Below are 22,366 nucleotides of genomic sequence, written 5' to 3' on the forward strand. Positions count from 1 at the left end.
TTCAATCTAAATAGCTTATATATTTTTATTGTGGCAAAGTTCTAAATTTTGCCATGAAATTGTTCATTGTAATCATTTTACAGGCATATATAAAATACATCTTATTCCAGATTTTTTGGTGTATTTGGACACAATACCTTTATTTTATCTATTTATTTTTATATTGTGTTGAGGATGTAACCCAAGGTCTTGCATGTGTTAGGCGAGCAACAACCAAAGCCCCTCTAGTTTTTTATTTCTTAAAGAATACTTTTAAATATCTGTATACATGTTCCTATATAATTATATCTCAGACATGTTTTTAAAAAATGTTAAAACATGGGCTGGGACTGAGGCTCAGTGGTAGCACTTCTGAGGAATTGGGTTTCATTCTCTTAAACATGTTTAAAAAAAAACATAAAGATCAATCAACAACTAAGAAATTTGCTTTATAAAAAGAATGTAGATGGTGATATTTTAAAAGAAAAAAAGTTAACAGCTTCAGTTCTACAAGTTCATGTTGATGATATGGGACAAGTAACATGTTAATTTTTTTAAAAGAGTAAGGTTCTGTGGCGCCAAATAGAATCACATTATTATACAGCAATCACCATCATTTGTCCATCCTTAGTACTATTCTACTCACCAATTCAACCTGTCCCCATTAAATACTAAATTGTCATTTTTCCCTGTCCCTAACGCCAGTAACAACCATTCTATATTCTCTCTATGAATTGGATTATTTCAAAGATTAATTTTAATACCTCAAATGTAAAAGAGCAATGTATGAGGGTGTATGTGTGTACGTGTACATGCACACATATACCTCCATATACATACAGAATATGCATTAGTAACATACTTTGCTTTATTGCTTTCCACATTTATGCTTATAAATCTTCCAAGACTGTATAAATATTCATTTATTTTTCCCAGGACTTTGATGATTTATACATTTAATTTATCAAAGCATTTGGAGTACATTTTAATGTACTTAATGAGATAGAGATTGGATTTCATGTTCTTATCTACATCATTAGGCATATTCAAAATTTACTGAGTAATCTGTCTTTCTCCAAACAATGAAAATGTGACCTTTGTGATATTATAAAGAGTTTTATCTGTGCAAGTCTTTTACTGATCTTTCTTTTGAGTTCTGACACTCTTTCCAGTTCTCACACTTCAGATATTATCTCTGTGTTAAGTTAGCTTTTGGTGCTAAATCCATGACTTATTTTACTTTTCAAAAATGATGTTTTGTGCTGTGCATAATGGTGTATGCCTGTAATCCCAGTTGCTGGAGGGGCTGAGGCAGGAGGATTTAGAGTTCAAAGCCAGCCTCAACTGTGAGGCACTAAGCAACTCAGTAAGACCCTGTTTCAAGTAAAATACAAAATAGGCCTGGTGTTGTGGCTCAGTGGTTGAGTGTCTCTGAGTTCAATCTCTGGTATGAAATTAAAAAAAAAAAAACTAATCTCACTCAAAGACACACACACACAAACAAACACACAAATATACATATCACAAACACATACTTTAATTATTTAATTTTTCAAAATGACTTTAGACCTTTTTTCTCTCACATGATACTTTACTTGAAAGTAATACTTTATACATATTGAGAGGGGGGAAAATATACAGTTGGTGAACACAGGCCTCTCTCTAAAGAAATATACTGTATCTATTAAATGTGATTCTTCATTTTCATAGTTTTACTCATGAGGACACAAAAGACTCATGAGAACAACATCTGAATGCTGCATATAAGTATTTAAATAGGACTTCCTTTCTAGGTCCCATTAATTAATTAATTAATTAACTAATTAATTAATATTGGGTATTGAATCCTGGGGAGCATAACCACTGAAAAACATTCCTAGGCTATTTTTTACTTTATTTAGAATCAGAGTCTCATTGTGTTTCTTATGGCCTTGCTAATTTGCTAAGGCTGGCTTTAAACTTGTAACCCTCTTGCCTCAGCCTCCATATGACAGTTCATCATGTTCAATCATTTTATTCTTTTTTTAAAAAAACATATTTTAAAGTTGTTGATGGACCTTTATTTTATTTAATAGTATGTGGTGTTGAGAATCAAACCCAATTTCTCATGGATGCCAGGTAAGTGCACAACCACTGATCCAAAACCCCAGCCCTTCAAGCACTTTATTCTTAACACACAAGCCACATTAATTTGTGCATCTGTGTGTTCTTCTCATATTTGTCTTCATTCCAGAATCAATACCAAGTCTGGTGGAGCAATCTCTTTCTAAATGTCTGGACTTTCCTTAAACTCCTAGGGATCCATTACTGTCCTCCTGTTCCTATGGCTGTTTTACTGATGGAGTGAGCCCTACGATACCTGTGGGCTTCTGCACACCATCACAAGATCTGACACTTGTAGATTATTCTCTGGGGTTTTCTGAGTACAGTAATTTTCTGCTGATTCCCTGCCATGATCCTGAGTTGGAATCTCGAGTTTGGTAGTGCTGGTGGCAGCACCCTTGCCATTCTTCCTGTGCTGAGGAATCCTCAGGGATATCCAGTAGAGGAAAACAGATGAGTGCCCAAGCAATTTACTAATTACAACACAGTGCAGAGAAACTCAAACACCGTGACAAGCACTGTGTGAACACTACAGTTCTAGGCTCTGGGGACACTGAGAATTATTCCTGGCCTAATAGAATCTAGATGACCCCCTTGCAGAGGAAATGGCAGGCACTAGAGCTCTGAAGCAGCAAGGAAGCTGGCAGGGTCCTTCAGGCTCTCAAGGCTAGCTGTGGGATGGGTAGTTTCCAGAGGTCTTTATGGGCCATCATAGGGTTTTGGGTTTTACTTGGAGCAAGATGAAAAATCATTGGAAAATTTTACGTTATAGGGTGACATGATCTGTTTTCTTTTTTTCCGTAGTATTAAAGATTAGTTTATTCTAGCCACATGTTGAAGAAAGTCCTAATAGCTGATCTACTTTTAATTTTTTTTCATTTATTTTAATTAGTTATACATGACAGTATAATGCATTGATGCACTTTGATATATTATACATAAATTGGGTTAGTATTTAAAAGGCTGATTGTTAAGGAGCAGAGTGAGGGTGTATATCCAGGCCTGAGGAGTGCCAGAAGGAGGTTTGCACACCATTCTGGAGGCAGGGGCCAGGTCTATAGTAGTAGATAGTCCACAGGGTTATGTCTTAATGCATCACTAAGGCATAGACAAAAGATGGAGGTACATGGAACCGACCTCAAAACTTTGTTCCCTTGGGATTAGGGACATTCCCACTGAGGTCACTGTGTGGATTCTTATGCTGAAAAAGGAGGAGGCAATCACCAGTGAAGTCAGACCAACAAGGCAAAGAGATCTGAAGGTGTTTGGACCCCCAGACATTGGGGTTCTGCACTCTCTGTCCCAGTTGGTAGGCACACTGTGTGTGTAGAGCACAGGAAACACAGACCCTCTGTACTTACAAACATGTCAACACAATCACACACTCTTACATACATATACTTGTACACATGCATAGCAAAAAAAGAATATCATAAACACATTCACATATTCACAGCTTTCCACACATACATATGTTCATCCTCATGCATGCATAACACACAAAAGAAGCATAGGCACACAAAGGTGCCATTCAGTCACTACATTGTCCTGAGAAAAGACAGTATAATTCCAAACCACAAATAAATGCCCTTCACCACACACTCACCACACACATAGCCCATCAGCACAGGTTCACAGGAAAACACTGGCTTCTCAGCAGTGCAGAAAACACATACACCCTTTGGTCCTTTCTGAATATAAACACATGCTCGCTCATCTGTTTTTAATCTATGGAGAATCTGAGCTGCTGGTGACTTGATGCTGTACAGCTGTCAGGTGACCTGGGTTCCAGAGGATGCAGCATCACAGATGCAGGAGCTGAGGAGGGTTATGGGGAGAAAGCAGAGGGAAACCTGAACCTGAAGGATGACAAGGAATCCATTCATGAATAGGCATGAAGAGTATTTGTTTATTCATTTTGCTGTGAGTGATGACTTCATTTGCTTGTTTTTGAATTATTCTTTTGCTCCAGGGAATCCCAGCTCACCTAAAGCACAAGTTTGGTATCTTCAAAGATTCTTCTCTAAGGACTTGAATAAGGTCTGACATATACGTGTTTCCTTAGAGAGTAACTGCAGAGACCTTAAGTGCCTACACAGCCCATCCTGGGCTCTGAGGTATGTAAAGTGCCTGGCTTCTTATATGATGAGCTGTTTTAATCATTCACGAGCAGGTAGGATCTTCTTCCATTTCACAAAAAGGTGAGATTGCTATTCTTTTACCTGAGAAGTGGTTTTGAATAAGACAGAACCCAGCTTCCAAAACCCATTGGTGACATTAAAGCTGTGGACAAGGCAGAGGGAGGGGGATGAAGAGGAGGACTATAAGGAGAGAGAGGAGAGAGATGAAAAGGAGGGAAGAGCTTCACATAGGAATTGAAAAACAAAGGCTGGACACCCTCAGGGTCAATTGCCTGTGAACACTGAACCTATGTGCCACTTGGGGAATGGTACAGCCCAGAGGACAGAGAGAAATTGGGACAGTGGGAAGCTCAAAAATCATGTGGTTTGTCTAAATCCTTTCCTGTTTCTAGACCTCAGTTGTGCATAAACTCAGGGACTGGAACAGGGCAGAATTTTTCAGAGTCCATTCTGGACACTGTTATTGTTTAGGAATGAAGTGTTCACCCAAAGATCATGTTTGAAGCAATATAAGAATTATCAGAGGTAAATTGATTAAATTATGAGGTATGGATTAATTTATCCATTGATATGGATTTACTGGGCCTTAATTCTGTGAAGCTAGGCTGTGGCTGGAGAAAGTGGGTCACGGGGAGTTGCCTTTGGCATTTGATTTTTGTTCCTGGTTCATGGAGCTGTCTCCCTGCTTCCTTGTTGCCATGTCCAGAGCTGTGTTCCTCCACCACATCTTTCCACCATGATATCCTTCCTTTCCTCAGGCCCAGCAATGAAGTTGGCTAACCATGGACTGAAACTCTGAAACCATGAGACAAAATAAACTTTTGCTCCTTTAAGTTGTTCTTGCCCTATCTTTTGGTCATCACACTCTAAGAACCTGTGCATCAGCAGAGTAGCCTGCAGGTAGAAAAGAGCCTGTGCAAGCAGGAGGAGGATGGCATGGAGTGTGGGGTGCAGGGCTAGTACTATGGATAACGAAGCACAGGCCTCATGGTGAGTTAGAGTTTGAGAGTGGGGAGGAGGTCTGGGCAGACCCCTGGTCTGCTAGCACCTCTATATTTTAAAATATTCACATTTAGTGACTTTGAAGCACAAAGGATAGGGGGAAAGTAAGTCACTGAGTTGCCCATTTTTCTAAAACTAGGCGTAAATTTGGGACTGGAGCAAGATCTGCTTCTTGGTCTTGCTCCCTTTCCTTCCTGTCACTGAGAATAAGATGAATAATCAACAGAAGGCTTGGAGCAGAGGACTCATTAGGTCTGCACCATGTTTGGGAGCATGATTCAGTGCTCATTTTAGCAGAAGAGGCTGGGATTTTTTTAAGGCATGAAGGGCAAGAGGTAAGAGGCTGGGAGAGATTCAGTGAGGAAAGTGAAGAAAAGCTTGGACCAGGCTAGTTTGTTCCAGAGATGAGGTCAATTGTCCAGATGGACTGCTGAAAGTGAGGTGACAAAGTGACTCTCACATTAGGACCTGAGATCTGGAACCATGATCTTGCCATTGACTGAGATGCTTCAAGAGCAGCAGGTTTAGAGGGAGGTTGTCTCTATCTGTGGAGGCTGCTAGAACCAAATATCATAGATAACATAAAGTCATTTCTCACCATCCTGGAGGCTAGACAGTCTGAGACCAATGTGCCAGCATTTGGCATGTCTTGAAATTTCTGCTTCTGAATGTATTCCTGCAGGTGAATTTCAGTCATAAAGACATATCCACGTGACCTAATTCCCTTTCAGAGGCCCCTCCTGATACTTTTGTGTTCAGGATTCAGCCTTTGGTGTGGGGGCAACCAGTGCTGAGCCTACAGTGAAGGTATGAAGATTTTCACTTGAACAGGTTGCATTTTGATTTATCTGGGTAGTTGAGGGATGAGTCAGAGTTCAGGAGAGTTTCAGTCCACAAATATCAATGTGGGGGCTCCTGGGAGGTGTTAAAAACCTCTAGCTTCAGAGGATGTCCTGATAGAGAGAATGATAATCTTCTCAAATTTGGGGGCCCCTTTGCCATCCCTGGCAAGCCATGCCACAGCTTGAGCCTTATTCTTGACTGTAAAGATTTGAATTGAAGCAGTTTTTCTTAAACTCTATGATCTGCTCTGAGATTCTACAGTAGAATATCTTCAAAACGAAACAGATTGATCCAGACTGAAAGAATGGTTGCTGTCCACATGGCAGTGCTGATCTCCTCTAGGTGAAGGTCTGGGTTACTTGGATTATCATGGGAGTGACACTGTGGGTGCTCCTGGAGTGAGATATGAAATGGCTCCAATTTCTTCAAGGTTCTCAGCAGAAAACATTATCTTCAAGAAGTCAGAACCACTCAAAAAGACAGTTGAGGTGGACCAGTTACCTCTGCAGCCATATCCCCAAAACCTGTTTGCAATCTGTTCTTCTGCCATCCATAAAGCCTAGGACTACAGAAACAAGCAGAGCCTTCCTGCCCAACATCTTTTTCTGCTGCAGAAAACTGACATTCCTATGGCAATCACTGAAGAATGCAGACATGACAAGATGATCTTGCTCTGTGGTATCACAGACTGATGCATTAGAAGTAGGGCCCTGGAAAATGGGAAGGTCAATCTTTGCAGGTCAGATGGTCTGTTCTGAAAAACAGAGAATAACATGGTCACTAGAACAGAATGAAGAGGATGGACTTCAAAATCCCAGTAGCAACACAGTTACGGTCAGGATGGTGCCAAACAGGCTGTGCTGAGACCAACAGGAGCACTTGTACATAAAACCATCCATGTGAGGTTGCTAGGAGTCAGAATTCTAGGAATTTTGCTGCAATTTGAGGCCAGATATTTGACCTTGGGGTCCCAGCAAGTCAAGCTCAGCCACTCATCCCAAAACCAAATTGGAAAATAATGAAGAAAACAAGAAAAAAAGCTTTTCTCACCATAGCCATGTCAGGAAAGGCATGTGAACTACATGTTTTCAGGTTAAATAGAGTAGGAATTGAGACAGAGGGAGAGGGCTGAATAATGATGCAGGCCTGGGCAAACTGATCCTGTCATCATCATCTCCCTGGTGCTCTAAGGAGGGCCGTCTTTTATATTGAACTGTAGGTCCAGAAAAGGGCATTTTGGTCCCAAATGGACCTGCTCAGTGGGGCCAGCCTTGATACCAGGTGATCTCTGATGCAAGGTTCTGCTGTTCCTGGGAGGTGCAAGGCAACGACTGGAGACTTGTAGGCCACTCCAGGACTGTGGAACAGGACGATGTGAAAGCTGAAACTGAATGTCTCTGAAATCCCTTAGTGGTTCTCATCTCATCATCTTGTCCTTCTTAAAGATTAGGTAAATCAGGGCTTATACACTTTGTGATACCAAGTTTTATAAGAGCACTCCTTAAAGGAGAACACATCTGTATGCAGAAGAGCAGGAGTCTAAAGACAAATAAACAAGGAAGGCAGAGATGCCAGGCTTCCTCCTGTGTTGTGCCAACATAATTAGCAGCTTCTAATTCTGTGATGGAGACCTGCTCACTCTCTTAGTTGGAATCCTGCTTCTGTCATTTTCTATCTATGTCATCTTGGTTTAGTGAGTTCTGTGTTTAGAAGACTGATATGAAAAATGGATGCAAACTGCGCCATTCCGTCAGATCATGCTGAGGACCCAAGGGGCGTTATTCCTGGGAGCAACACTCAGAGCACCGTGAGTGTACTTAGGACTTGTTCTTCCTCAGGATCGAATGATTCTGTAGCCAAATTCTAGATTCTCCCCACTCTGAAAGATTTCCAGGAGCACATCTGGATTTAGAAGTGTCTCAGAACCCCAGAGGAAGACCTCAGGTGCTGGTTTCTCTCCCTCCATAAGCTATCTCATCAGATAATATTAGAGTGATTTAATGTGGTTTTGGAAATTCAGAACTTTTAGATGGAGATGTGAAGCCAAGAAACAAGAATGCCACTGCTACACAGAAAGAGGCACCAAGTGATATTCAGGATCATGATGGGGTTGTGTCAAAGGGCAGTACATGACAAATTGTTGGATGCTTAGTGGGACAAAAAGAATAGGGATGTGGACAGAGAATCAGCAGATCATTATTCTACACCAAGGGCCCCACATAATCAGCTAAAAGTGTCAGATTTTATAATTGTGTACAGAAGCCCACAGGTATGCTGAGGCTCAGTCTGTCAGTAAAACAGCCATATGAACAGGAAGATGGTAAAGAAACCCTAGGATTTGAAGTAAAGGCAGGATATTTAGGAAGAGCTTTCTCCACCAGACTTGCTGTTGATACTGGAATGAAACAAAGATGACAGGAGTCTTGTATGTTAAGAATAGTGTGCTTGAGCCTGGTGTTTTTTCACATGGAGGCTGAGACAGCAGTTCAAAGCCAGCTTCACACATGCAGATTTTGAAGATAAAGCTTCAGTTTGGTGGAGTGCTTCTGTCTGATGGAGTAGCAGATCTAAAAAGCAAACTTGTAGTTGTGGACAAAGTGGCTCCAGAGTCATTTGGGCATAGAAGGGGGTCTTATGGATAGTTGGAGGGAAATTAGGGATCCCACTAGGTGGGCTAGGGCACTGCTACTCATGTTGGTGGCACCCTTAATTTTCTGTTTTTTATTAAAAATGTGCAATACCACATACATTCAGAAAAGGCAAATGCCTTTATGATCATTAACAGGGAGTTGAAATGAATACATAGGTGTCACATTAGGTTGCAGGCATTTCTGGAAGGCTTCTATTCTATTGCCCAACCACAGCTTCTAATTCATCACTTGGTGACTGAGGCAGTGGTTTCCTGGGTTCCTCTGTTTCCATGCTGCCCAATGCTGCTCACTAATGTCATATATGAGTTTTACCTGATTCAGACTTCATGTACATTCTTCCATGTCTGATTTTGTTGGATTTAGCTTCATCCTGTCAGTCAAGGTGCATAGTGTGCCCTCATGTGGGCATTCCCAGGAGCTTATCTGTCTGCTTCAAGAGGCTGCTTGAGTCATCTCCAGGCTCAGGGACTCTTTTCCATGCCATGGTACTGTGGTGAAGACTTTGAACATGTGTCCCATGGAATTTCTGCTGAGGATACACCAAGAGTGCATTGATGGGACATGGAATTTTCATAAATTCAATTTCATTAGCCAAACTGCTCTTCAAAGGGCTGGTAGCACCCACATGCTCCACGGACATGGTGGGTTCTCATCACTTCATGTCCTCATCGATGCTTGACATGAACTTCTGTGCTCACATAGGTCCATGAACTTGGCCACAGGCTTCCGTGTATCCATGGAGGCTAGGACCCTGAGTGAGCCTCATCAGGCAGCAGTGGGGATGGTGTGTTCTGTCTACTCAGCATGCCAGTCCTGAGAATGGCTTAGAAATGCATCCCAGGAACTCTCAACTTGGCTGCCCCTCTTGCTAATATGTAATCATGGGTGATTTAATTAACCTCCCTCTGCCTCAGTGTCCTAGGGTGTGGAGCATGGGTGAGAACATGTGCCTCCCTGGGCCATCTTGATTAACAAATGAGGCTGCAAAGCATTTGGAAGGAGGCAAGGATGCTGTAGGAGATCCATATCTGTGAGCCAGAACTGGAGCCCTCCTAGGACACAGTGATGACTTTATTCTACAGATGGCTTAGAAGCCAGAAATGGGGCTTGTTCCACAATAGTGGTAGAACTCTGTGTGTCTAGGTGTGTCTACTTCCAGGGAGGGGTCAAGCATCAGCGTTTTCAAGCAGAGTCCAGAAGAGGGTGTTGGCTGTTTTCAAGGACCCAACCCAGCGTTTTCATCTCCTGTTCAGCACAGTGATGAGAATGTCCCACAATAAAAATTTATAAGAGGAAAAGTTTATTTGGGCTCATAGGTTCACATATCTCAGTCCATGGTTGGCCCAACTCTATTGCTCTGGGCCTAATGGGGAGGCAGAATATCATGCACCAGGGTATAGCAGAGGACAGCTCTTAAGCTCATGGCAACTGGAAAGCAGAGAGAAGAAGGAGCTTGGAGGTCAAAATATAATCCCCAAGGACATGTCTCCAGTGACCTATCTCCTCCAGTCATGCCTCACCTGGCTATGGTTACCACCGAGTATAGTAGTCTTCAAATCCATCAAATGGATTAATCCACTGATTATGGTCATGGTTCTTGTTATCATTTCAGCTCTGAACAATGTTACCTTGCCTATCAGCAGCTTTTACAAGGACACATCATATCCAATCCATAAAAGCACCGGTCACATTGTAGGAAAATAGTTTCTTTTTCAAGAGCAAAAGTGTTTCCTCCCCATGAGATGTTCAGACGGAAGCATCATGTTTGACGGCAACAGGCTAGGAAAAGAGCACATGGGCTTCTGTTCCATGCCCACCTTGCCTTCTGAGTGGAGATGGGCATGGTGGCCAGTGCTGGTCCTTCCCTTTGGCAGAATGCAGATGAAATGGTTTCAGGGTTTTAGGCAGCTGAGGATGTGATGGTACTCAAGATGAGTGGATAGTTCTAGGACCCAGGAAGGCTGCAGCCCATCCAGCACCAGTTCAGTTCAAATTTATTTTAAATCTTTTGATAACATTAGGAGGAAATTTCAGGGAGTCCTGGGATTCCTGAGCCACTAATATGTGTCTACCATCCTTTGGGCAAAAGGAAAAAACTGGCCCAGCCCAGAGCCACTAGATCCCATGTCTACGAAGAATGTATTATTAATGTTTTTCTTCATTGGCTAGGAATCTCTTTTTCCTGGCCAGCATCTGAGGGCTGTGGCTGGTTGTCATGCATGGAGTGTGAGTCTCTGCATCTATTCTAAGGAGAAATCCAATGGAGTCACATCAGCCCTTCAAAACTCATAATCAGCCTGGCAAGCAAGGGCCTGCATACCTAATCCTGGGCAACTGACCCAGTGATGCTCAGAATATGACAAAAGACACATGTGCAAACTCAGGTGAGGGTACATTTTTGGATTCTTGTTTTCTTTCAATTTACCCACCCTTGTAAAGCAATCCTCTCTCCCACCTCAGGGTATGCATTCTATGCACAGCCCCAGAGGTCTTAGCCATCACCACCATCTAGTTTGACTACAAAGTCACTGATTTTCAAACATTGTGCTGTTACCTCTGGTCAAGAGGGGTACTTCCTAGTTTAGAGCCTGGAGGAGGCTCTGAGCTTTACCCCACTACCTGTTGTTACTCTTTTCTGCCTTCACAGTTCCTTTTGATTCACTTTTATAAGCATTGGGGTTAGTTGTAAATTTTAGGTTTGAAAATCCGTGTTTTGCAATTTTTAGGAAAAAGCTTTAAAAGTTCTGGTTTAGGCAGTTAAGTTTTTTTTATTATTGTTTTCTATACTATGTTATTTCTTTTTAATCTCTGTTTCCTTACAGTATTTATTACATATGTTAGTGTTATTTTCACAGTTGCCATAATTGTTTTTATACACTTTTTTGTTTTGTTTTGTTTTGTTGTTGTTGTTTTGTTTTTGCTGCTGTGACCAAAAGACTCGATGAAAAAAATTAGGGAAGGATAATTTTATATAGGGAGTCAGAGTTTCAGTCAACTGAAGGCTGACTCCATCATCCAGCCTTGAGTTGAGGCAGAACATCATGGTGGAACCGTGTGGTGGAGGAAAGCATCTCAGGTCATGATCAGAAATCTGAGAGAGACTCCAGTTGCCAAATATAAATTACGTACCCAAATGCATGCCCCCAAATGATCTAACTATTCCAACCATACGCTACCTGCCTTCAGTTATCAGTCAATCAATTCTTATCACAGGATTACATCACTAAGGCTCCAATAACACAATCAGTTCACCTCAGTTCAATTGTTTTTAAGGTTGTTCCTAGTTTTGACATTCACTGATTTACTATACCCATTTTCTTACCTTTGTGATAACATACATTCTGCCTGATAACCCCTCAAAACATGTCTGAGATTTGTGTAATCCCACAATCCCAGGCCCAGGGATGGGCAAATCAGAGGGTTTCATGAATATCTGTAAAATCAATGAGTGAGCTCTGGGCTAACTGCTGCCAGTGTTTAAGAATGGCAGGTGGACAGAAAGAAAAAGACTTTCAGTGTGTTGTAATAGGTCATCAGTGACATTTCGCTAAACGTTGTATCCTACACTGAGCCTTCCATCGTAGAAAACTTTATTTTTCTTAAAAAACAAATAAGTAAACAAGTAATCAAGGATGCCCTCAGTGCTGGTGGTCATTACAATGAGAGACAAATATTATTTTTATGCCTCAAGGTTTTGAGCAAGGCAAGCTGGCTTTCTTGGCTCCTTCTCTGTTTTCTCAAGTACCATCCTATTCATGTCTGTTCAAGATTTTGCCACCTGGTCTGGACCCATTCCATCACTGTACCCTCCTGTTGCAATCTCACTTTTTCAGGCCTATGCCTCAGCAATGCACCCTCCATTGTTTGCACTCTGTGAGATACTGCGTCAAAGGTTTTTGTTCTCTGCTCTGAATCAGTTCTGGTCACCTGTTGAAGTTATAATGCCATATCACCACTGTTTTGAAATGAGGATTATTTTCTGAGGTCTGAGGTATCTTTTGTTAAGATAGACCTTTCATGGATGCAGTGCACCCTGAAAAAGCTGTCATAGAGAGTGGGCTGTTGTTGAAAAGCTACTAACAGGTAGTGGAGGACAGTTAGTGAGGATCAAAAAGTCCCAGAATAATTAAGTCTTTTGTTTTCTACTGGTATGTTACCTTCATGATAACATACATCCTGCCTGATAACCCCTTTACTAAAGAGATGCATACAGGGGCATACTTTATTGTTCTCATCAACTGGGTTCTCCTCCCCAGTGACTGCATTTAATTGCACTGAAAAGGCTTTGCTCTTCTCCACAGTGCTGAAATTATGGCAGAGGTACCAAAATGGGGACCAAGAGACTGGGGTTGGATCCATGTGGTATCTGATATCTGTCATCTTTTGTAGCACTTATGTTCTTCCTGCAGAGATAGCAATAGCCAGCATTTGCATTTCATTTAATCTACCTGGCCTCTCTATGTTGTGTACTTTTGTCTGGATTGAAATTGAGACCCCTTATCTCTGAGTACCTACCTGTGTTTCACAGGTCAGGACATGTAAAATCTGCTCCTTTTTCTATGCAAATTGTACAACCAGCCTGGCACTCAGCAAGCTGCTTCTGTATCCCACACAATAAATCAGTTTTGCTACAATCAAGAAATGCATGCAGTAATGTTGCTTTGTTTCCTTTAAAAAATTATATATATAAAATACATAAACATATCCATAATTAAAAATTGCCAGAAATGATACACCATATTGCTAAAATAGTAAAATTATTTTTTTGGGATTTGAGTTGATGAAACATAACAGAACCAAATATCTCCTATTAATTGTAACTATTGATTTTAAGGTACATCCTATTTAGAACTTTAAATGTGAAAATTTTGTCATGCAAAGATGGTCATTTTTTTTTTTTTTTTTTTTTTTTGAGTAGCTTGCCTTTTTTCATATAGTTCTTTTAGGAGGTAAAAAAAAGTGTTGTTCTAAAACACACATAATTGAGCTTTGTAACATGAGATTAGAAGAAACTAAATTTACATTGATAATATGAGAACTTCTGGGAAAATTTTGTTGTTTTATTAGCTACATCATAGCTCAGCACATTGCTTTTGATAACTTAATTTTTGTTTGTTTGTTTGTTTTTTTACTTCTCATTATTCTTACCCCCTTTTCATCATGCATTTGAAGAAAAACAATACAAACTAAGTTTAATTTTATCAAAACTAGAATCCATTTATATTAAAATAAAACTACTATAAAAGAATTCAAGATATATATGCCAAAGTCAAAATAACTTATGAATTGCTCCCGTTAGTTAATCCATTCAACAGTTAGTTGAAAAGTACAATATAGGAGCCAGGAAGGTGGCCCATGACTATAATCCCAACAGCTAGGGAGGTTGAGTACAAAGCCAGCCTCAGCAGCAGTGAGGAAGTAAGCAACTAAATGAGACCTTGTATCTGAATAAAATATAAATGGGGCTGGGATGTGGCTGGGCAGTTTAGTACCCCTGAGTTCAATCCCCAGTAAAAAAATAAATAAATAATTTTTTGCTTTTTTGTATTTTTAAGCATTAAGATTTCAGTTTAAGAAAAAGAGCTTTGATTTGTTTTTAGGAAACTTCTGAATTTGCTTTGTAACTGCACACTCATTTTCACCATCCCTCCAGCAGTTGTGCTCCTTCTTATTTTTTAATATTTATATTTTTAGTTGTAGTTGGACAAAATACCTTTGTTTATTTTTTATGTGGTGCTGAGAATAAACAAAGGACCTTGTATGTGCTAGGTGAGCATTCTACCTGAGCCACAACCCCTAGGGGTGCTCCTTCTTGCTAACACCACACACTATCCTTGAGTATATCTTCTCACAGCCCCATGTTCATGACTTCAGCACTCTCTGTTCATGTTACACTTTTTATAAAATATCTTTAATATTTTTATTATAATTTATTTATTTTTTGTGGTGCTGACATTCTACGCAAAGCACCCTACTGCTGAGCCACAACCTCATCCCTGCATTGTATACTTTTTACAATATCATTTCAGTGATGGGTACTAACATTTAGATTATTATGAACATTTCACTTGGTCTTACCTGTTAAAAAAAAGCATTCAATGCCATTACACATTATCCCACTGGGCAGAAAACATCCATGGTGTACCATCATTTAAATGTCAAAATTATATGGAAACAAACAGCAAATATGCATAGGTTCATAAAACTGAGTCAGTGACCTCCTTGTTCCTGTTCTGCAGCATTGTGTTGGAAGAGGGGAATAATGCAGGTCACATACTACCATTACATTTGGGATCTTTGTAGCTAATTCATATGAAAGCCTGGATTAGAGAGAAGTTTAGAATGCAGAGTGAAATCAAACAATAGAAGAATAATCCTAGTCTTTTTTGTATCTCCACCCATATGTACGGAGAGATGATTTTTAAATTAAATGTCTATTTTAGAGTAGAGTGTATTAGATTCATGAATTTGAAATTTTCTCGTATTTTGAAACCCCTTCTATAGTACCCTACTAAATATCAACTGACTGTTCCTTCTCCATCTCAATTCATTGTCATAAACTTGATTCTTTATCATATTAATTATTATTCTCATCCTATTATATAGTATAAAGGTTCTCAAGTTTTTATGTTTCATGCTAGTTGCTTCTTGTCTTTTTCTTCATCTTATTATTATTATAAAAATAAAAATTGTTGTTCAGAAAAACCTGTGTCCCTTGCCAAGAGGTCTCAACATTTTAGTTAAAAGTCAGAGGTCAGAACAGCAGATCTTGTTATTCGACACCATCTGTATAATTGGCAGTTGTTTTCTATATTCTTTTTTCTTTTACAAAATCAAAATAATAAACTAAAATACAGAATAAAAAATATTTATGTACCCAGCATGCTCAGGCCCTATGTAGAAGTTTGCAGTACCCAGGAGGCCACTCTCATCAATTTTTATTACATTGTTATTTACCTATCTTAATTTATTGAAGTTGTTTTGGTCATGAGATAATTGTTGAGTTTAATGAAATAAGGCAGTACTAATGTTTTATTTATTTAAGCCACTTTGAATGTCATTTAAAATGGTACCTTGTGAGGACTGATTCATCCTTTGTAGAATTTTCACATTTGGTTTTTGCTTTTCCAATGAAAATACTAAATTAGTAAAGAATATGTTTCTATCATTATGTTTTTAAATTTTGTAGGGTAATTCTTTATAAATAAAGAGCAAAAAAAAGGTCTTCATCATTTCATCTTTTATATGGTAATTTACTCGACATATATTTACTGATGCTTCCTTATGCCTTGCCCTCAGAGTAGAGTATCTGTTGAGTACTGAATTAAAGGTAATAATAGGTTAGCATTTACTAATAATGTTGGCATTAACAATATAAAGAAATGGTACAGAGCCTCTGAGGATCTGTTGTTGTTATAAACACAAAAGCCTTCTCTATGGTGTTCAGAAGAAAAAGAGGTCCTAATTAGAACTTTGAGGAAAGAAGTCCTGTGCTAACAATGGTGTGCTTGTAGTGAGTGGTATAGTTTACCAAATTAATGGGGAACCAGGATGTGTACACACTGCTTTAACCAAGAAGAAAGGAAGTACTCGGTGAATGAAACTTTTCATTTTCTTTCTTTTCATCTTGCCACTAGAGTGCAGAGTCCCTGAGATGTCTCTGCTGTTTAAGGAAGGTTGAAGTCCTCCCCTCATACATATTGTGTTGCAACCAGAATGTTACTGTGCATACAGAAGCATCTAGCTATCTAGCCAGGAAGCTGCTACAGTCTAGCTATGGGTACATCCTCTTCAATTAGCAGACATGTGTGCATGGGACTCATTCACATAACATATTTCCTTCTAATTCTACTCAGCATTAAACAGTGTTGCAATCCAAATTGAGGGCAGGGCCATTATGCTGTAGAAAATGTGACAAAGTAAAGTTCTCAAATATTTTTGGTTACTAATTTTTGTGGCTGTGATACACCATATGTCTTATGTTTATTTTATTTTTTTATCCAGTGGAAGGATACCCAGAATAAAATTCACAATCAGGAAAAGAATCTATATCCACAGCCAGTGATCAGCCTTTGCACTCTCTGGACAGAAAAATGAATGGGAACCAAGGGAAAGGGGACCAGATTGATAGGGAAAAGAAAAAAAAACTGTAAAAGAGAAAAAAAAAAAAAGATAAAATTAAAGCCAAGAAGGGAATGCTGAAAGGCTTGGGAGACATGTTTAGGTAAGTCTTTACCACCATAAACCAGAGCATCCTCAAATTTCCAGTAATGCACTTAACAACAGGGATACCTCTGAGAAAAGAATTTTAGATTGTTGCATCATTGTGCACTTATTTTGGAACTTACATAGTATATCCTGCTACATGCTGGACTGTGTGGTACATGTTATTATGTATGTGGTCTGTGCTTTACCAAAATGTTAGGTGGCACATGACTATACGTTACAGTGAAATTTAAATAAAAAAACACAAGAAGTCGAGATTTGGAAACAGTATCTTTGAAGACAATGAAAATTATTTTATCATTTCCAGTCTTAGCTACTATACTTTTACTTTTTTCAGGATTTTGCTTTAGTTGTTTCAGCAGCCTTCAACATGATATCTTGCCAACCATGTAGATAACCCGGGGAGGAAGGAGAGATTCCTCTTTGTCTTTACTCTGTATAACAGAAAGAGGCCCATTGAAACAAAGGGCTACTAATGTAGTGTTCGTTCTTTTTTGTGTGACAAATGTGGTTTATTATCTAGATTTAACCTGGAGTTCAAGTTTTGCTAGCATTTAAGGATTCATTTATAACCAGTCTAATAAAAATATGTTACACATAGATCTTCAATTTAGCTGTGTTGATTAATTTAATACTTATTACTTTAGTCTGCAAAGATTGATTAAATGTAATCTCTGCCTATTTCTTGACAGTTGTTTTTATATCCCTAAAATATACTGTAGGATTATTTAGCATATCATTTTTTTACAACTCATTGGTGTACAATGAAAGTGATAAGTTTTCAGAAGTTTCACTGAAACTCCCCCATAAGTGTTCATCTAAGGTGATTTATAATATTCAGTTATTTAATGTTAAATGTAAAATTGCCTGATTGTTTTATAAATTAAAGTCCTAAACATATTAAGATGATGGTTTAAAATTCAAATCTTATAGCACAGAATCTTAACTTTTCAAAAAGTAGTTACCCTATGTTAGGAATCCCTTCCTTTTAACTTGTTTTTAATTGTACAATGTGAACAAGAGTTTTATTTTAATGGAATTAAGATCCACACGTTAACCTCAATTAGGTGTTAAGGCATGTCATATCTGGAAACTTGAGGAATCAGGACTCAGTCAGTAGGTTACACAACACAGTAGATGTGTTCTCTAAATGTGCATGTAAATAAATGAAAAAGGAAATTATAGATTCATATTAACATAAAATCTGGCCTGTTCACAATACTATCTTTAGTTAAAATAGGAATAATTTCTCCAGTGATTCAGAGCTGTGAGATCCTCATCATTTTTATTAGACATCTCCTTATTAAATACTGCTCCTTCTAAGTCCATCTGCAGTCAAATCACCATTCTTCATCATATTCCATTTCCAAAAATATTCATGGAACAAAATAGCTTGTACTGCCCTTTGTTTAAACTCCTGTTTTATGCAGGGTGATTTTCTTTCCATATATACAGTGACACCTCAGAAACTGACATCTACACAATGCAGAAGACACAGTCTTCTGTCCATGAAATAAAATTTAAGGAATTTGTGCTAGTGTCATCTTTAAATTAGAGAATAATAGGTGAAGGAAACCTTCTACAAGAATGCAGCATAGTCACATTTCTAGGGTTATCCTGAAGGCATATTGAAAACTAATGGTTTGTTAGTTTTCATTCATCAACCAATATCTATAGATAAAAGACTTCTGGACTTGTTATGATGTAATGGTAAACAAATTTCTTGTATTTTGAGATTACCTTGATTATAAATCATCTTTGTCTTCAATTTGCAATTTCAATGGTCAAATTACATTTTGTGGCCAGAGGAGTAGATTTTGGGCAAAATGTATATTGTTCTAAATAAACTCTAAACATTTCATGACCATCTTTTTTTTAAGTGGCTTGAAGAATATTAAGTGAAATTTTATCCAGATCTAAATTCATAAATTTTACCTATAATCTGTAAGGAAAGCCATCCATGTAGTACATAAAATTTTGACGTATTTATAATTTCAAAAACCTGCTTACTCTTGAAAATCAAATTACATATTCTGAAGCTGGGACTGACATTTCTTTCATTTTATTTTTTCTTTCTTTTTGTTATTTAGGCTTATATTCTTCAGTACTTAAAAATGGCTGGTAAGAAAAGCATAGAACCAAAACTTCTCTGGATACCTGATATCATTGGTTTGCTAAATTCATCCCACATTTACTTATAAGAGAGTAGTTTTTATAAATTTTACAAATCATTGTTACACCCAACCACTGCTAAAAATTAAGTAGATCATATAAAATTAGGAATAATTAATACTCAAAATTCATCCCTTCCCAGGTTCTAAGATGTGTATAACTGGTTAAATTTTAGAATTAATATATGTTAATTAATATACACATTTGGAATTAATATACAGATTTCCACAAAATTGACTACTAAAATTTGTAATTAGATGGCATCAAATCTGTAGATAAATTTTGGGAGAACTAGCATCTTCATAATATTCAACTTTCAAACCTGTGTGCAGTGGATTCTGCCATAAGACTGGGTCCCATTCCAGCAGAAGCAGCACAGCACCTGGCAGGATGGAGGTGAGGACAGTGGCATCCAGGAGAGGGGGTCCTGGAAAGGGAAGATTTATACAACCATGGGCACCTGGAGAGGAGACATCCATCAAGATCATAGGACTTGTCATAGGACTGCTTGAGTGTGGGGTCACAATGAACGCAGTGGTACTCACATGAATCTAAGAAGGAGAACTGAAGAAAAACCCAGAAAGTTCTTTGAACCTTGTGGCAGCTGAGGGTTGCTGGAGCTGATGAGGACAGTAGGGCTGATCTGCATGGAATGGCAGTTCTGTGATGCGTGAGAGGACTTGTTCACCATGGTGAAGGAAGTGAAGGAGTGGGGATTTTTGGCATTCTTCTTGGTGTCTGTAGTGCTTTGGAGCAGTGCAGCTGTGGGCTGCTGCTGAGGTACATGTTTCGGCATCAACTACTGGCATGGGAGGCTTATCCCATTCTGTCAGCTGCTTAACATCCAAGTAAAACTCAGTGTAGGAAATCTGAAATATTCCTATTTTTTTTTCCAGCATTTCTTCAGCACAGCTTTTCTCCACTCTTTGGATCACAGTCAGAACATCATTCTTAACAAATAGAAGGCAATCGTTATCTGCTGCTTTTTTGTCTTTCACTTCAAAGTCATAAAGTTCTTTGCACTGAGGTGGGGGCTGAGGCTAGGGTTTAATAGTCTCCACTAAGTTTGTTGGGAAAAAGCCATGGATCCCATTGACTTACCCTGTGGAGCCAGTTTTTATCAATGTGTTTTCAAATATGATGATGTCACATTTGCTGAATTTAAAGTCTCCAGGATCCTTTTCTTTATAGTTGTGTAATTCTTTAGGACAGGGTAACAGGTATATCCCACACTGTGACCTCCAAGTTTTCACGTGAGGGTGCCATCTACACTGGGAGCTCTCTAGATCTTTTGCACTACAATTTGTCATAGTGGTGCCATGAACCATTAATGCATTTGTGCAGTTTGTCCCACTGCCCCCACCAGCTAGATTTCCAAGGCCTCTCTTCTTGATGCCATCCAGAAGCCTGACAGGAAGGATGTTATCTGGATGGTCATCACAGAAGCCAAAAAGAGTCCTCCTGTACAAACAATTGAGGGGACCTATAATCCCAGCAAAGACCCTTTTCAAAACCTGTGCTGACAAGGCAAGAATTTTGCAGAAAAACCCAGGCATTCTAGATACACAGGACACTCTAAAAGATCCAAGAAGGCAGGGTCATTCATCTTGATGTACTTCACTGAGAAAGGCTTCACAAATGTTCATAGTTGAGTGCAGCTCTTTAAATGTTTTATGTAGCATCCATTTCAGACTTTACTCTTGCACCTTGGCTCTTCCTCCTTTTTCTTGGTCCCCCAGTGGTTACCATGGACAATGCAGATTATACCCAATCTTTCCAGTTGCTTTCTATTTCTCTGAAGTAGGCATGGTGGCCCCTGGATACTCCTCTGGGCTGCCTATTACAAAGGTGCATTGGTCTCCCACTTGCCCCACCTTAAATGTCATTTTTTTAAATCCACAAAATTCTTGGTGGGTTAGAAACCAATGAGTGAGAATTGGAATAGTCCAAATTTCTATCTTGGCTTGAATACTTTGTGATGTGTGACTTTGGAAAAGTGATCTAACTTCTCTGCTTTTTTTTTTCTGGTGATAGTAATAGTCCCTGTCATAAGGAACTACAGGAATTACAGACAAAGCACCAATGCAGTGTATGTCAGGATACATGATCCAAATGTGGCAGCACTTGTTACCCTAAGTTTAATAATGTATGAAACAAGAGCAATAATGATAGTGGCTTGTGGTGATGGGCAGCTGAAAATGCAGAGGTAGCAAGAACATTCACTTTTTCTCTGAAGCAGCTGAAGGACAGACAGCAAGATAGATGGGTCCTGGATGCTTGACACTGGTGACACATTGACACCTCTTCCTCTTTCCTTTCAGAATATCCCCCAGGACTTGCCCATCTACAGCTTTGGACTGGAGCATTCCCTTTTGTTGCAGACCCTGCAGAAGATGCTGGCTAACATGGTGGAGAATGTGGAAGGGACAAGTACATTTTAGACTGGAGTATTTTAGTACTGTATGGGATGGTGGCTCTTAAAGGTATTGGAAATCATGTTTGTGAAGATAAGTCAATGGCTTTCACTTGTGACTCCCTTGGAGTTTACTTTCTGCTTTATCCTGCACCCCATCATATCTTGAACTTTAAAAGAGAAATTCAACTGCATTGTGATCTGTGTGGCTGTCTGTTGTGCTCATAGAAACAGACTTTCATGGGAATCTGTGTTTCTCTGTGCATCTTCAGAGCTCTCACTGTTCCTATTTTGACCAGTTGTTTGGTTCATGGCTCTTTGTTATTGAAAATTGTTTATTTTCTAATACATTTAGCATTGTGGCTATGTTCTAAGTTGTTGTTTGGTGAGTAAAATTTCATGGCACTCTTATACACTTTAGGTGATGAAATCATGGTGATATTTCTTTAGTGAATTGTAAATTTGCAAATAGCTAACAATTTTCTTTTGAAAATTAAGACATTTATTTTTGTCTTCAAACACAGATATTTTCCTTCAAAAATCTATATGTTAATTTTAATTATTTTCCATTTGATCAGCTCTTATGGACTGGGTAGTGCCCATTTGTAACAAATTCATACAGTTTAAAGTTAAGCAGAAGAATAAATTGTCACATTTTGGGTATTCTCTATAATTTTTAGGGAAATTCTAAGTTCAGCACTGTTGTTTAGTTTGATAAATTCAAGTATTTGTAGGAATAAAACAATTATTTTTTCTGTAATTAATACTTTATGTATAGCTTTTATGGGTGAACTATTATTCTAGTTGAGATGAGTAAAGAGATTAATAATACATGG

General features: G+C 38.8%; 1 pseudogene; it reads right to left on the bottom strand.

The window, feature by feature from the left end:
- Positions 1-19,426: 19,426 nt before the first annotated feature.
- On the bottom strand, positions 19,427-20,723 carry LOC143639820 (E3 ubiquitin-protein ligase SH3RF1 pseudogene; annotated as a pseudogene).
- Positions 20,724-22,366: the final 1,643 nt, after the last annotated feature.

This window comes from Callospermophilus lateralis, chromosome Y (assembly GCF_048772815.1).
Source record: "Callospermophilus lateralis isolate mCalLat2 chromosome Y, mCalLat2.hap1, whole genome shotgun sequence".
Taxonomy (NCBI): Eukaryota; Metazoa; Chordata; class Mammalia; order Rodentia; family Sciuridae; genus Callospermophilus; species Callospermophilus lateralis.